Source organism: Vicugna pacos, chromosome 20 (assembly GCF_048564905.1).
Source record: "Vicugna pacos chromosome 20, VicPac4, whole genome shotgun sequence".
Lineage (NCBI taxonomy): Eukaryota > Metazoa > Chordata > Mammalia > Artiodactyla > Camelidae > Vicugna > Vicugna pacos.
This window is the reverse complement of record NC_133006.1, coordinates 38370101-38387160: the sequence shown is the minus strand read 5'-3', so window position 1 is coordinate 38387160 and position 17060 is coordinate 38370101. Positions and strand designations below refer to the sequence as shown.

General features: G+C 40.5%; 1 long non-coding RNA gene across 5 annotated transcripts in view; it reads left to right on the top strand.

The window, feature by feature from the left end:
• LOC107033041 (uncharacterized) overlaps positions 1-17060 on the top strand; it is a 283934-nt gene that overhangs the window by 31541 nt on the left and 235333 nt on the right. The gene's annotated exons all lie outside the window — the stretch shown is intronic.

The following is a 17060-nucleotide window of genomic DNA, read 5'->3' as shown; positions in this document are numbered from 1 at the left end:
TGTAGGACCTCCCCGAGAGGATCGCAGACATTCCAGGATAACCTTTGGAAACTAGAACTGGAGTATGATTGTGTCTCTCTGCACTTGAGGTGAAGGTTGTAGCCCCATCTGAAGTTAGGGCCCCTTTTTATTAAGGTTCCTCCTCTGACTTTCCCCTCCAAATTCTTCTCTGAGTTTCTCCTAGTACAGGAGGAATTTGCCCTTCTTATGTGGAAGCGACTTCCCTGATTTCACCCCCCTCTTCCTCTAAATACCATGGCTTACAGTAAAACTGTACGCTCCTAACATGAAGCTGTTCTCTTGATTTAAAAAGGAAAGTGATCTGGGTAGGACATCTTTTTCTCTTCGAAGAATTTCAGACTTTAAAGACTAAAATCTGATTGAAAACTTTATATTTTTGGTTCTAAGCTCAAAGCTGAGTGTCACTGTTCTGTTTTGGGTAATGGCTGGCCTTTGAATGAAGCAGTGAATATCCTAAGGCCCAGGATGTCCAACAGTCAACGGCAGCACAAGGCTGCCAGACAAGCAGACACTGCAGAAACACCAGCCTAGGGAAAGAACTAAGGATTCCTTCCCGTGTCACTGGGAAGCTATTTGCCATTAACTCCAAATGCTATCATGGGAGAAGGATTGTTTCAAGGAGGAAATGGGGCCAATAAAGAATTTGAAATTTGAATTGCCTGAATAATACCTATGAGATCCTTAAGCCAGAGACCACATAAGACTGATTAATAAGAGTAAATTTCACCCCTCTTAAATGACTTCTCCCCTTTCCCAAGATGGCATTTCCGTGCAAGGTAAAAAAAAAAGAGTCATTTGTTCTTTTGTGTAATACAGTCCAGTCTATGTAATAAAGTTGGATGTGGGCACATACTTAGTATATTTTAAAGGCTTAACACATTTTCAGGCACAGGATGTGTACTCAAAGCTTATTATGTTTATTGGGTTACTTTTGGTATGATTGCTATTAAATACATGTCATTAAGCCATCACTTCAATCTATGAAGCCTTTTTGCATCATGATTTTTCATGATGTGTGCATCACAATTTTTTTAATATATTTTCTTTTGTGCATCACAATTTTTTTAATATATTTTCATTTGTAATATCCTGGATATTTTTCTCTGTCAATAAACAGTTAATGATAGAATTATTTGTAATGGCTGAATGAATCTACTAGAATTTGGCATTAGTACTATAGGGACAGTTAGGGGCCAACTGTCCCCTCATGTCTGCAATGGAAACTTCCATATTTTAGCTGCATCACGTCGAGTGCCCAGCTATAGACCGTGCACACACATGTGCAGATACACACACAGACGCACGGACATGGGCAAAGATGCATACACACATGATCGTAAGAAATGGGACTGAAGAACCTGAGCTTTTCTGTCGTCATCTCTTGGTTTTGGAAATACTGAAACCCTTTTGTTTCTTTCTTTCGCTTAATTCTATTTGGCATTTCTTTGAAAGTTCAACTTCAGGACATGGTACAAAAGTATTGTATCTTAAGTACATTACTAATGCACATTTTGAAGTAGTTAATACCATAATATTACCTTTTTCCTATTTTAATTTCCACCAGTGTAATGGAAATAAATAATAGGATCAGTGAGAGAAAACAGGCAATTGTATAATGGAGTAAATTATCCTTCTTACATTAAATTTGTGTGAGGTTGGGCTAAGAGAGTGAAAGGAATAAAAAAGAAAACATGGCGATCTTTTAATGAAAACTGATCACTCGAGAAAATTCCATTTGTTGGTAGATGCCGTCACATTCCTTCTCCTGTAAGTAAGGCATGGAGTTCGTCTGGTATTTGCTAAATTGGTTTCAGAAGGTACTCAATCTACCTATAAAAAATGAGCCCTCACTCTATCATAAATAGATTACAAAAATATTCCCCAATTGGGGGAGACAAGGGACTCGATCCTAGGGGAGAAAACATCCTGTGTATGTATGTGCAGTTTAATGCCACATCCAAACAGTGCTCTTCTGTGCTGCTGATTCCCTTCAGTGGTTGAAATGAGATTTGATGTCAGTATTATCAGAATTTAATAATGAATGAATATTGTTATTTTATTCCTGGAAAGATTATGCATTCACTTTAACAGAGAAACATTTATTCTCTTTTGATTATGACGGTACTCATCAATTTTTCATTTCTCTCATAAGTGCTCATGATAAGGATAATGAAGTTGAGATGAGCAATTCATCAGTTTCCGATAAAGATTTGTTAAGGACTTCTATTATTCTAGAAACTCTCCCTCATTTATCCAGTGCAGCACTAATATTAATCCCTTTCCTTGCCTTAAATTTGTCTTCCTCTAATTTTAGAGATTGATAAATGAGATAATGTACCTAAAAGTGCTTTGTAAACTCTGAAGTGCTACACAAATGTAAGGTATTATTATTTAAAATGATGATGTATGCTTGGCGTTTACAATGGTGCTTTTTGTTTAATAATGATGTCTAGTTCTTCTCAATTGCTTGGAGGATAAACCGAAATGGCTCATTGATTGGTAAATTAATGCTACAGTCTTTCCTGTGTATAGGTTTCTGAGATGATCATTATTCCTATCTTGAGGATTTCACGTGATGCAGCAAGGATAGAAACATGGCTTTTTAACATTTCATGACTCCACTCTGCCAGATGAAAGGGCACTGCTTTTAGATGTGCTTCCGTACTCCTTGTGCTCTATTCCTCTTTTAATCCTTTTGACACTAATGAACACTGAAACGCTCTATACGATCTCAACACTAAAGGAAACTTCATCTTAGGGGCTCTGATCTCTAAAAGTATTTTGCTTTTCACTTATCTTTTTTTAAAAGTCAAAACATACTTTAGAATGCGAAGCAAACAGAATTTTCTCCTGGGCTTGATTTTTCCCATGTCCCCAAGTGTCCTCTTTGATGCCCTTCGATATTATAAATTGGTTTGTGTTCTAAACTGCATCGGTAGGGTCCCATGGAGTCACGTCTAAAACAAATCATCTCTGCTCTCATTTTTTAGAGTTTGAATTACACAGTCTAACTTCTCTACAAAAGCCAATCACAGCCAGCCTATTATAATCCACGTGTGTGTTTGAGCCCTTGACAAATGTATCAAAAATGTAAAATGATTTTGGGGGGATATTTAAAAACTAAGTGTGTGTTGTGTTAGGATAATGGTTTTCAAACCCAACACCAAACGGAATGGATCCTGTGAAGTGAAGAACACCAGAATTCAATCTGTTGTGTGCTGTAAGCCAGAGTTAGAGAGGCTTAGTTTTAGTCTGAAGGAAGACAGGGAGCAAAAGAACCTGCTATTGACTGGAAATTGTTGATACATTCCTTGTGAATATGAAAAAGTAAATTCACGGCAGAGATGCTCCTATGCAAAACCGATGTGGTTCTGAAAGAGTGAATAATTAAACAACTGTAGGCCCTTTAAGACACTCATATTAGAGTATAATTGTTCTGTGTCATGTATTGCTTTGAGACTTTAGGTTACTTCAGCTCGGCTAACTGTTACTCCAGCTTTTCAAGTATACCGTAAATTCTGCTGCTGCTCTACAAGATTAGCAAATCTTAATCCCATCCAACAAGAAACGAGTTACTAAAGAAAAAAGATCTTGTTATGTAATTGTCTTATTTAGTAGCCTGAGTGAAACATTCTAATAGGATGTCACTTATAACTGGTTTTAGTCAGGGTCATATGACTTATATTCCCGGCAAGTTATTTATTCTGAAAGTAGAAAATCAAAGCCAACACTACCCACTAGCTCTTGAAAGAGTTCACTTTCCTTATGTATTTAAACACTTGTCAGAGAACATTTGATTCATTCTGAGCCACTACAAAATTGGCACATTTTTTATTTTCTTAGTACATATATTTCAGAGAGGAGAAATGAAGAATTTTATTTTTGTGAAAAAGAAAACAAGTTTACCTTCTGAAGAATGGAGCTGTGGGAACACGAGGAGCCTGAGATGTGAGGAGAAGAAACGGGGCCGCGGCTGGCAGGTCCCACCGGGACCGAGAGCGGGCCGCCGGGAGCCCGGCTCAGAGCTGCGGAGCCGCGCTGCGGGCCCCGGTCCGACTGCGCCGCACAGCGCGTTGCACGGGGACCCGCTGATCATCTGAGGTGTACTTTGCTGAACGGATCTACTTCCAATCTCAGTGGCTTAACACTGAAGTATTTCCTGTTCATATTTCCTGTTCAGTGTTGTGTTTTAGGTTGTTGGGCAGCAATAAGTAAATGATACAGGGAGAATACGGGATAGTGATGTGGAAGCCAACAGGGGCAGTGCCTTTTCCACATGCTTCCTGGGCAACGGTCTCCATTCACCTTGCCCACTGGACTGGAAGTGCACGCCCTTCTGCTTCCACCTGCTCAGTCCTAGGCTGCCCTCACATTTTCGTGTCTATACCTGCTTCTATCAGTGGCTCTTACTATTGTAATTATGTACTCTAATTATCACGTAATTAGAACACTCATGAGTACAAAAAGATAAACCAAATGCTAAACTGTTTCTTCAAAAATACATTTTACCATTTTTTTAAACAGTATAGAAAATTAATTCTTTTTTTTGCTGTCATATGTGAGGAAATTTAATAAGAATCTAGAATTCGTTTCTGAAGTTAATGCACAAATTCATGGTTTACCTTAATAAACCAGAGTGTGAACTTAAAAAATTGCGTTATGTGACTTACCCCAGGAGGAAAAACAGGAAACTCAAGTAAACGGACCCAAACACTAATAATTGACCTCACATTGAAATGACTGCAGAATAATTATTGCAGCATTATCTTTATATGCACATGTTTTAAGTTAAAACAACAGTATTTAAAGGATATGTGGTTTAACTTCTGTGTGCACTTTGAAGGAACTCCTTCAAGCTGCTAGCCAGCGATTCCTCCTGAATTAACTGGGAAAGGGAGCTTCCACCACTCCATGTACACAGAACACACACCAGCTGGTCACCCATTCTGAGTCCTTGGAGGGCCTTAGCTGTCTTGGGTTTTTCTCTAGGAAGAATGGGGCCTAAACAGTAACAGAACATTACACTCCAAGACTTGGTTTTCAATTTAAACTATTATGGGGGTTGTTTCTAAGAAATAAACAAAAATAGGCCAGATTTTCCAGATTTTGACCAAAATTTTTTTTGATAAATTGTTTGCTTATTCAAAAGCTTTATTAAGGTAAAATTTACAAGCCAAAAAAATGGGCCCATTGTGAGCATACAGTTGAATGATTCCTAGCAAATGTAGAGTTGGGCAACCATTACCATATGTAGTTTGGGAACATTTTTATCACTTCAAAAATTTCCTCACTCCCCTTCACAGCCAATCTCTGCACCCACTCCCAGCCCCAGGCCACCCCCGATCTGCTTTCTGCCACTATAAATTTGAGTTTCCTGGACATACCGTATAAATGGGACAACGCGGTATGTGCTCTCTTGCTGTAACTTGCTGTAATGTTTTTGAGGTTTATCCGTGTTTTAGCATATAATGTAAAATGTGATCTATTGAGTTTTCATTTTCATTCAGTTCAAAATGCTTTCTAGTTTCCCTTGCAATTTCTTATTTGAGTATGAATTATTTAGAAGTGTGTTGTCTAATTTCCAAATATTTAGGGATTTCCCAAATTTCTTTCTGTTGCCCATATATAATTTTATTTCATTGTGGTTGGAGAACATATTTTGAATAATTTCAGTCCATTTAAAGTATACTGAGAGTTGTTTTATAACCTAGCATTTGGTTTGGTCTAGCTTAGAGACTATTCTACATGTGTGTTTTTTTTTTTTAATTGTGTTCCAAAGTTCCTTTGTATACTGTTCTATAAACATCAGTTGGGTCATGGTGGTGACAGTATTGTTAAACTGTACTATTTATTCTCTGTCTAGTTCTATGATGAAATATCGAGGTTAGGATATTGAATTCTGATTATGATGGTTGAATTGTCTATTTCACCTTACCTCTGGTAACATTTTTGTGTGTGTGTGTGTTAGAGCCTATTTTTTCTGGTGTTAACATAGATACTCCAGCTCTCTTATGGCTGCTGTTTCCATAGTATATCTTTTTCTGTCCTTTACATATAACCTATTTGTGCCTCTGATTCTAATGTGCTTTTCTTGTAGACAGTTGGATCTTGATTTTTTTTCATCCAGGGTTACAATCTGTGCTTCCTGATTAGAGTGCTTTGTTCATTTTCATTTAATGGGATTACTGATATGGATGGAGTTTTCTTCTGATTTCTCATTTATTTTCTATGTCTAATTTTTGTTCCCCTTTTATTGCTTTAGTTTATGTTAAAAATGTATTTTTTGTGTAAAATTTTGGTGTCCTGTAGACTTTTTCAGTTAGTTTTATAGTAGTTGCTCCAGGGATTACACTGTGTGTCTTGACTTTTCACAGTCTACGTTCGGTTAACACTGACTTATTTCCAGTAAAATGCAGCAACTTTTCTCCAGTATAGCTCCATTTCCTTTCCATTCCTTACAGTGCTGATTGTTGTATATGTATTACATGTGTATGTGTTACAAAGCCATGAAATATAATGCTATGTTTACTGCGTATGGCTTTGAAATAATTTTTAAGTGAAAAAAAATGGTTGTGCACTCTTCTATAGTTACCCTATATTTTCCATTTCCACTGCTCTTTGTGTCTTTTTCCTGATTTGAGTTTACCATTTGGTGTACTTCTTTCAGTCTGGAGGACTTTGTTTAGTGTTCCATCTAAAGCTGTTCTTCCAGTAGTCAGTTCGCCCGGCCATGCTTTGTCTAGGAGTGACTTTGTTCTTCCTTCATTTTTAAAGAGCAGTATTGTTGAAGGTAGAATTTTGGTTGACAAGTTTATTTTGTTTTTAGGACTTTAGTTTTGCCATTTCACTACTTCCAGGCCTCCATTGTGTTTGATAAAAAGTCAGCTTTTAATTTTGGTGATGTTCTTGTGCACACAAGTCAATTTTTTCTTGATGCTTTTAGGATTTTCTCTCTTTTGTCTTTCTCTTTCAGCAGTTTATCCATGATGTGTATTTATCCTTTGTGGTTTATTGAATCTCTTGAATCTGTATAGTAATTTCTTTCCTCCAGTTGTGGAAATTATAAGCATTTGTTCCTTACATACTTTTCCTGCCCCTTCCTCTCTATCTTTCTTTCTGGAACTTCTATTACACCTGTTTATCGGCAGGCTTGCAGTTGTCCTACAAGTCTCTGATTCTCTGTTCGTTTTTATTCAGTCTTTTTGCTTCTGGTTTTCAGTTTGGATAATTTCTGGAGTTCTTTCTTTAGGCTCAGAGAGTCTCGCTTCTGCTCTCTCTTACCTGCTGTTGAGCTCATGTAGGAAGTTTTTCATCTTAGGTTTTGTACTTTTCAACCTCAGAATTTCCACTTGGTTCTTTTTATACTTTCCATTCTTCATTATTATTTCTATTTGTTGATCCATCATTGTTGTATGTTCCTTTAATTCTTTGAATATGCATATGTATTATAGCTGTTCTGAAGACTTTGAAAAAACAACATTTTTACCCACTCATATACAATTTTTGTTACTTTTTCCCTCTCTGTATTGCTTACACTTTCCTGTTTGCATGCTCTATAATTTTTGACTGAAAACATTGAAATTTTAGATAGTTTATTGAAGCTACTCTTGTGATTGTTTCTGTTTTGTTCTTTTTTTTTTCTAGAAATTTGCCGGGACTATATCTGTGTGGTTGTTCTTTCCTTACAGTATGTGACCACTGTCTCTCTCTTCATTTTTTTTAAAAATTATTACTATTTTTATTTTATGGCCTCACATCCTAAGTGTCACACCAGTGTCGGCATGATTTCCTGGTGAGCCACGTTTGGCCAGATTTTGTGCTCAAGCACGTCATGCCAGGAGGGCTTCCAACCTCTCCTGCTAGGTCTGGACGTGGCTTGAGGCATGCATTTAAATGGTATACAGCCTCCCAGTCAGCCAGACCTATGCAGGGAGCTGACTTAGTCCCTCTGTGGTCGCCTTATATGCAACGTCTCCGGGTTACATGGCTACTTACCATTCTGCTGCTCACCCAAAGCAGAACTCTCCTTCATTGTTTTCCCTTTTTGTTTCCTACTGAGTTCATTGCTTTTATTGACAGTGCCCCCAGGTATAGGATTTTTGCCTTGTGCCAGATCAGATTAGCCCTGTCTAGCAACAGAGCTGCTCATTTGTCCAGCCAGCCCTGTCTTAACAGCACTCCTACCTCCGCTGAACTGGAGGAAGGGGAAAATGGGACATCCCCAGGCGGAATTTCCCGGGAAAGTACACCCTTCACTGTCACCTGGAGCTGGAGGACTTTTCATGAATAAATGCCTTCCCATTTGCTTTTTCCAGAGCTGTGGAGTGATCATTTTTGACAATTTTGTCCAGTGTCATAGTAGTTTTGGGAGAAGAGGAATTGCTGACATCTCCTCACACTAAAAGTTCCCAGTCTTGTCCACATTTAAAGAAATACTGACCTGGAGCCTTCTACGTACGGAACATTACTTCTGCAATGCTTCTGTGAGGTCCTGCCTCTCATACGTGCTAGCTACAGCTTTCAGTTGAAGCCTGTTTCACATCGGACTTGGTGCCCTCTTCTCTCTCTGTGCTTGCCATCAAATCTTAGGACAAACATTTCACATCTTTTGCCTGACCAGTAACTAAGTGGTATTTTGAGTGATGGCCTTCTGGAGCTGCGAAGAATGTGAAATAGGTTCTCCACCCATCACGATAGAGTCACAGTCACCTGGACTCTATAGATACTTAAATCGTGTCACCATTAAATGAAAAACAGCTTCTCAGTCCTTTGGTATTTCTGATTCTCTCTGGGGGAAAAATACTGGGCCATCACTGTTTGCCCAATGACAAGAAAAGGGTGCCTGCTGCAATGAATTGGTAGTTGACTGCTGAAGACCTTTATTGTGCCTGGAACCTGTCTTTCAAACCCCTGTAGTGTTCCTTTGATAGAAATATTTCTGTGGTTAAAAATAAGGGATCGCCTCTGGGGCAAATAGATGATTAGGACTATCAGCTATGTAAGGAGGGAAATACCTCAAAGACAAAGTTCTGGGCCAGAACTTCTAGTAGTCCTGTTAGAGCTAAATAGGCTTGTGCTTTTAAAAGATTCTGTGAGTAGATAGAGAAAAGATTGACTGAGTATTGTGAAATAATTGGGTAGCAGAAGCCTGCACAATTGGTTGGTGCGTCAGACACATCACCTTTTGGCCTTATGGTAATTAGGGGTTGTGCTTGTGAGAGCCAGCGACCTCTCAGTAAAAGGACTGTCTCTAAGGGAACCAGTGTTTCCCAAATTCCTTTAAGACAGGGGGGAAGGAAGTTTATGTGAAGGAACAGAAGGATAGAGGTGCTTGCTGACAGATGGAGGCTCCAGAGGACACTGTCAGACATGACAGAGCAAGGGAAGTTGGCAAAAAAATGAGACGAGGGACAAAAATTCTGCAAATGAAAATATACCCTGAAGGCCTGACATTTGGGAATGAGGGTAAGAAAAAATTTTCTCCGGTCCAAGACACATAATCACAAGGAAAAAAGGAAAAAAAATAAAAAGAAAAAAAACTATAGTGTCTTTTTAAATACTTAAGGGTACCTTGAAAGGAATAAGCAGATCACTACGAATGAGTAATTCACCATCATCAGTATCATCATATTCTTATTATACTAAGTGAATCACTATTTGGGAGTATTAAAACACCCAGTGTGACTAACAGAGTTTACTTTCATGTTTCAATGTATGTCGTTAATGTGGAAAACCAAATGTATACCTGGGGAGGCTTCCTTCTCAGGTGATGCCTCTCTACCACCTGTCCAACAATTCATTGTAGCCCTGGGGCACTTTCAGAGGCAGCTATTTGTACTAAAAGGGAACTAATGAATAGTGCAAATGCCACTGAAAAAATGAGCGTGCCTTATCAGAAGGCACAGATGTTAACTTATCAGATGCAAAGAAAGGAGAGGAAACCCTTACTAATTGGAACCTGTTCTCCCTCTGTCAGCTTCGCTTAAGGAGACGTTTAACCAGCACACAGCTGGAATTTGGAAGTTCTCTTTAAACAAGACTCCACAAAACCAAGCTGGCGTGGAGTGCTGTTGTGTCTAACGCCTGTTTCTTTTTTTTTCTTTCTAGCTTGGTTTGCCTGTTAACGTGAAAATGTAGCATTGGAGTATTTTATTAAGCAAACAGGAAAAATTTCCAAAAGATACGAAAGCTTAGGGAATTGACACTAAGAATAAAATTGTTGGGTTTCCAGTCTCAAACTGATTTAACCAGCGAAGGAATGTTCCCAAGCCACCTCACTTGGCAACTGAGTGTAAATCAGGTAACTCATGGTTGCCCTGTTACAGCTGGTCACGTGGTCAGCATGCCATGTATCAGACTGGCCTATTCAGTGACTCAGCTAAGTATGCCAGGCAGTTTTCAAAAGTGTCTCGTCCTTATGGTTTATTTAACATATTCCTCGAAAAACGTTGATTTTCCTGGCCTGGCCACACGTAAAGAATATAAATTTCATGAGAGGTTTGACTTGAGTGCCTAGCAGAGTTTCTGACTTGTAAGTTGCCGCCTCTTTCCTTGGATTCATGCTCTCATTTTCATGTTTACTTGCTGGTTTAAAAGCGTTACATTGACCATGTGTGGTGTTCACATGTTCATATTTTGGACAACCTTAATCCTTTTACTCTTGTTTAATTATTCTTAAGTTCAAAAAACTATTTTTGTGTAAAACTAAAACTTCATTGAAAAAGAATATGCCAGGAAGAAATTTGAAATAAAAAGCTAATATTCTAGTTTAAAAAATATTTACTCCACCAGTAAAGAGCATGAGACCTTTACTTCCATCACCTTAAACAGCTAATGATTCAATAAATATTGAATAGTAGAACTCTGACAGAATTTTCAGAAGTAATAATCTTCTTTTATAACCTCAGAGGAGCCACAGACCAGTAACACCGACAACTACTCTCCCACGTCTTCCAGTACCTGAATGTGCACCTGCCCCAGTAGGTAGACAAACCTGGGGAAGTAGAAAGGCAGGCTCCTGAGGACAGTGGCCACTGGGGTCGATGGCTTCTGAATCAGGTGTGGAGAAATTAGCTTTCCTGGCCAGCATTTGGAACAGAAGCGTAAAGCAGTCCTGTGTAGCAGTCAGTGTACTCCTGTGATTACAGGAAAACTGTAAAATGTGTGTTAACTGGAATGCTCTCTGAACTGCACTGTGTATGGCTTTTAAGCAGTTCTGGGTGGAGATGCAGAGTATAGAATTCACTGCTTCCCAGGATGTACTGTACAACCCAAAGTATACAGCTCAACTTTTTCCCCAGCTTTATAGAGATATTACAGACATATATTTAAGTTTTAGTTGTACAATGTGATTGTATGTTTTACGTGTGTATATATGTATACATAATATTTTCTGTGGGCTTATCAGATATACATTTATACACACACACACACACACACATAAAAATGATTACCAGAATAAGGTTAGTTAACATCTCCACCCCTTCATATAATCATGATTTTGTATGTGTGTGGTGATAATGTTTAAGATCCATCTACTCTCTTAACAGCTTTGAAGGATAGAATACAGTATTATTAATTGTGTTCATCATGCAGTTTTATCTTATAGCTGGGACTTAGTACCTTTTGACCAACATTTCCTCATTTCCCCACTGCCAAGCCCCTACTGTCCTACTCTTTATTTTTATGAGTGCAACTTTTTCTAAAGAGTCTGAATAGAAGTAGGAACATACAGTATTTGTCTTTCTCTGTCTCTGTTATTTCACTAGCATAGTGCCATCAAGATCTATCCATGTTGTTGCAAATGGCAGAATTTCCTTTTTTAAATACCTGAATAATATTTCATTGTATATATACTTTTTTTCATTTTTCATTTTTTGGAGGGAGTTTGAAAAGAACTGATGTTAATTCTTCCTTAAAAGTTTCACAGAATTCATCAGTGAAACCGTCTGATGTTTGGTTTGCTTTGTTGGAAAGTTTTTGACAATTGATCTAATTTCTTTGCTCATTATTGCTATGTTCAGATTTTCTGTTTGTTGCTGATTCTGTCTTTGTAAGTTATGTATTTCTGTGAATTTATCCATTTCTTCTAGTTTACCCACTTTATTGGCATGTGGCTCATAGTAGTCTCTTTTGATCTTTTGTATATGTCATATCACTTGTATGTCTCCTCTCATATTGTTGATTTTTATTTATTTATTTGAGCTTCTATTCTTAGCTCAGGTATAGCTACTCCAGCTTGCTTTTAGTTTCCATTTGCATGGAATATATTTTTCCATGCTTTTCCTTTCAACCTGTCTGTGTCCTTAAAGCTGAAGTGAGTCTCTTGTAAGCAGCATATAGTTGTGTCTTGTTTTTTTTTCCAATCTATTCATCTACTGTATGTCTTTTGATTGATGGATGTATTCCATTTACGTTTAAAGAAATTATTGATAGATAAGAACTGACTATGTCATATTGTTGTCGATAGATGCAACCGGTGTTCCAGGTTCTTGTCCCGTCCCAGAACGAATTCAGAGACAAGACTTAGAGGTTAAAAAAAAAAAAGTAAAATGAGAATTTATTAAAGGATGGATAATACACTCTCAGGGGGAGTGGGCAGACTCAGGTGAGCGGCTGCCCTGAGTTTCTTTGGCAAGTTAGTTACATTGGGTGTAAAAATGAATGGGCGGAATATTCACTGGGGAGGAAAGGGTTTGGGGTCGTATTCCCTGATTGTCATCCCAACTCCACCTTCCCAAAGGGAGGAGGGATTTTTGTCTTTATTTAGTCTGGATCGGAAGTGTCATGGCGTTGGTGCATGATGGGTACTTCTGATCTGCAAGGCTAATTTTATTGAAATGGCATAATGAGCAAAAGGTTACATTCGGACACTAGAAATTCCTGCCTTTTCTCACCTTTCTTTGTTCTTCTCCAGGCCACTTGTCACCCCAAAAGGCATGATCCCTTATCAGCCCCAAGGTTCCTGCTTTTCTTTCTCGGCCCAAGGACCCCTGGTGCTCACATGATGTGTGGTTTCCTGCATTTGGCCTGCACCCCTCCTTTCTGCCCAGTTCCTGCCATTTGGTCTGTGTCCCCCTTTCTCTGCTCATGTCTAGCTATCTGCCTGCTATAACAATCTTGCTGATTCTTTTCTACTTGTTTGTAGTTCCATGTTTCTTTCCTCATCTTTTGCTGCGTTCTTTGTGGGTTGACTATTTTTCATAGTGGTATGCTTTAATTCCTTTATCTTTTAATGACTCTACTGTAGGATTTTGCTTTGTGATATTCCTCAGGTTTACATAAAACATTTGTAACAGTCTACTTTATGTTGATAATGTCACTGTATACAAAACTCTACTCTTTTACCTCTCTCTCCTGTAGTATGTTTTTGATATCGTACTTTACCTCTTTTTTTATTGTGTATCCATACAAATTATTGTAGCCACAATTATTCTTAATATTTTTGTCCTACCTTTATATTAGAGTTCAGTGATTATTGCCATCATATAATAATATTAGAATATTCTGAATTTGACTATACGCTTAACTTGACCAGCGTATTTTATATTTTCATATACTTTCTTGTTACTAGTTCTCATCCTTTTATTTCAACTTGAAAAACTTCTTTCAGCATTTCTTGTGGGTAGATTTAGTGGTAATTAATTCCCTCAGCTTTGATTTGTTTGGGAAAACTTTTATTTATTTATTTATTTATTTAGGTCAATTCTGAAAAACAGCCTCACTGGGTAAAATATTCTTGGTTGGCAGTTTTTTTTATCTCAGCACTTTGAATGTATTATCCCGCTCTGTCCTAGACGGAAAGGTTTCTGTGAAAAATTCACTGGTAGCCTTACGGGAGTTCCCTTGTATGTGAGAATGTTAGTTGTGTTTTTTTTTTTTTTCTCTTGCTTCTTCCAAAGTTGTCTCTTTTTCTCAGATTTTAGGCAGTTTTATTATGAAGAATCTTGAAGAAGATGGTTTTGAGTAGGTTTTATGGGGTGACTGTTAGCTTTGTGAACTTGGTTATCAAAATCTCCCCCCAGATTTTGCAAGTTCTCAGGTATTATTTCTTTAAATAAGCCCCCTCCTCCTTTCTCCCGCTCTCCTCCCTGGGACTCCAGGAATGCACAGATTGTTTCCTTTGTGGTATCCCACAATTCACATAGCTCTCTTCCCCACTTTTCCTTCTGTTTTCTCTTAGCTTCTCTGACTGATTTCAAAAGACCTGTCCCCTAGTCCACACATTCTTCCTTCTGCTTAGCAGAGTCTGTTCTTGAAGCCCTCTATTGAATTCTTGCTTTTCTAGTACCACTTAGTTGTCTGTCTGTCTTTTCTTGTAGTTCACTGAGTTTCTGTAAGAGACTTATTCTTTACTCTTTGTCAGGCAGTTTAGGTCTCCATTTCTTTAGGGTCAGTCATTAGACTTTTATTCATTTCCTTTGGTGGTATCTTGTTTCCTTGACTGTTCATGATCCTTGTGGCCTTGCACTGATGTTTGCACATTTGAGGATCGCTGGCAAATCTCTTCACCAGTCATCCCATCCAGAGATTCTGGGTGGGCAGTCTGGTGGTGCTGGCAAGAAAGCTTGCTGCTGGAGTCCTTGGGCAGCCTAGTGCTGGAGAGGGTAGGAAGCCTGGGACAGAAGTCCTCACCCTGAACACTGGGTTCATGGGTGCACCACTGAGCCTGAGTTCGTAGGTATTGACTGGGAGCCAGGGACCACAAGACTCACTCAGGGCTGCAGGGGGCTGTCTGGTATGGGCTGTCAGGATCCTGGGTTTGCTGGTGCTTGCTGGGAGCTGCCTTGGGCCGTGAGAGCTGGCCAGTGCTGTGGTGAGTCAGGAATGTGGGCTCCCGAGAACCCTCCAGGAGCCTGGTGCCACAGGAGTGGTACTGAGTTATGTGGGCCAGGAGCCTGGAGCCTGGGGCCGTGGGAGCTGGCAGATGCTGCCGTGGATGGAAGACCTTGGTTCACTGGCGCCCTCTAGTGGTCTGAAGCTTTGGACGCTTTCTCGAGCTGCAAAGGCCATCTCTGGCCACTGGATTCTCTGGGGCTGCTGGGGCTGGCTGGTGTGCCCCGTGGTCAGAAAATGGAGTTTGCAGGGGCCCTCTGTGATCCTGGAGCCAGTGAAGCTGCTGGAACTGTGGGAGCTGATGGGGCCAGTAGAACTGTCAGGTGGCCTGGAGGCGACAGGGCACAGGTTCCTGTGGGTCTGCCGGGATCCCTGCCAGAGCAGCTGCTAGGAGCTGTGGGAGGTGCCTGGGGCCACCAGAGTGAGCAGGCCCTGGGGTAAGTGAGTTTCCTGATTTACAGGAGCCAGCTAGGGGCCCAGTGTAGAAGGAGCTACCTGTAAAAGGCTCCCTGGAGCTGGCAGCTTATACAATGAAGGGAGGACCTGGGTTGGTGGGAGCCCGCAGGGAGCTACCTAGGGCTGCAAAAGTTGACCTGATGCTGGGATAGGCTACCTTTGGAGTGTGCTGTGAAGTCAGGCACTACTTTACTCTTTTCTCCCGCAGGGAAGGTGTCCCTTTCCTTGCTGTGTCTTCGAGGCCCGGAGAAGGGGGTGTTGGAGACCTGGGTTCTGGAGGTGCACTGGGAGCCTGGTGTCGTCAAAGCTGCACGGGCCTTTTGGAGTCAGTAGGCATGGAGTGAGCCAGTTTCTTGACCTGTGAAGAGCCCGCTGGGAGCTTGGTGCCATGGGTGCTGCCTGGGGCTGCTGGAGTAGGCAGGCGCCAGGGGCACCTAGAGAAGGGAGTGACCAGGGTGAAAAGGTTCTCCATGGGAAACTGTTGGGGGCCTGATATCACGGAATTCCTGCTGTGGGAGCTGCCAGGGGCAGTGGAAAGCACCTGGGTCACTGGAGGAGGCGGGCACAAGGTGAGCCAGAGTCTGGCTTCGGGGAAGCCCAGTGGGAACTTGCTGCCGAGGATGCCCACCTGGGGCCACCAGAATCAGCTGGCAGGTGCCAAGGTGGGGAGTCTGGGTTCAGGGGAGCCTGCAGAGAGCCACATAGGGCTTTGGGGGTCAGCCTGGCGCTGAGCGGGGCAGGCTCTGGGGTCTGGAGTGAAGCCCAGCACGCACTCTGCGCTCCTTCCCCCGTGGGGAGGGTGTCTCTTCCCAGGCGGGGCTGTCGGGGCTTGGGGGAGGGATTGCCGAGGTTCGGTGAATCTCTCTTTCCTTCCCTCCTCCGTACATCCTTTCTTATTTCTGTGCTTCACCCAGATACTGTAATCCCTCACCTGGAATTTTTGATTCTTTTGAAAGTATTTGGTGTGCAGAGTTGTTCAGGTTGATGGGTTTTTTTGAAGGGCAAGCAGTGGAAGTTCCTGAGCTTCCTTTTTGCTGACATCACTTCTCAGCCTTTTATGCTATTTGATTGATTTGCTCATATTTCTGGAGTGTTACTTCTAAATAGCAATATTTCTAAGGAATCGCATTTTCTACATAATGTCATCTAAATAACGGTATTTCAAAGTATTAAGTATTTCATTTATCTTGTCGATCTTTTTGATTGGTTCTCATCTGCCAGGGAATTTGCTAAGAATTCTGAATTGTGTTTCTGTATCCACAGCAGCTCTCCTGGTGGGCAGAGTGTCAGGAGACCCAGGTTGGACAGCAGACTGGACTGTCTCTGTAGGTGAACCCAGAGACATCCCTCCTTCAGTACGCAGAAGGATGGAATGAGTCAGAATAGAACATTCTGGAGCTGGTTTCTGTTAAATCACATTTAGAACCAGTACGTATGAAATTCAGCCAAATACTATGGCTTCACATTCAATTGAAATAAATAAATAAAGCTGAGCACCCAGGAAAGAATTTATATTGAACAGTAATCATCGGAGCCTCCAAGTTGTCCATTTAAGGGGGCCAGGTGGGGGAAGGGGAAGGAGAGTGGAGGAGGTAGGTTTGGGAAACCTCTGTTTTCCACAAATGAGGTCTCTGCGTAGGACAGCTTAGGAAGATCAGAGATGGAATCACTGAAGCGAATGATCTATCTTATAAATTAGACTTCAACTAGTGTAAAAGCTGCAGAAGTGAGGGACCAATTGTTTTGGT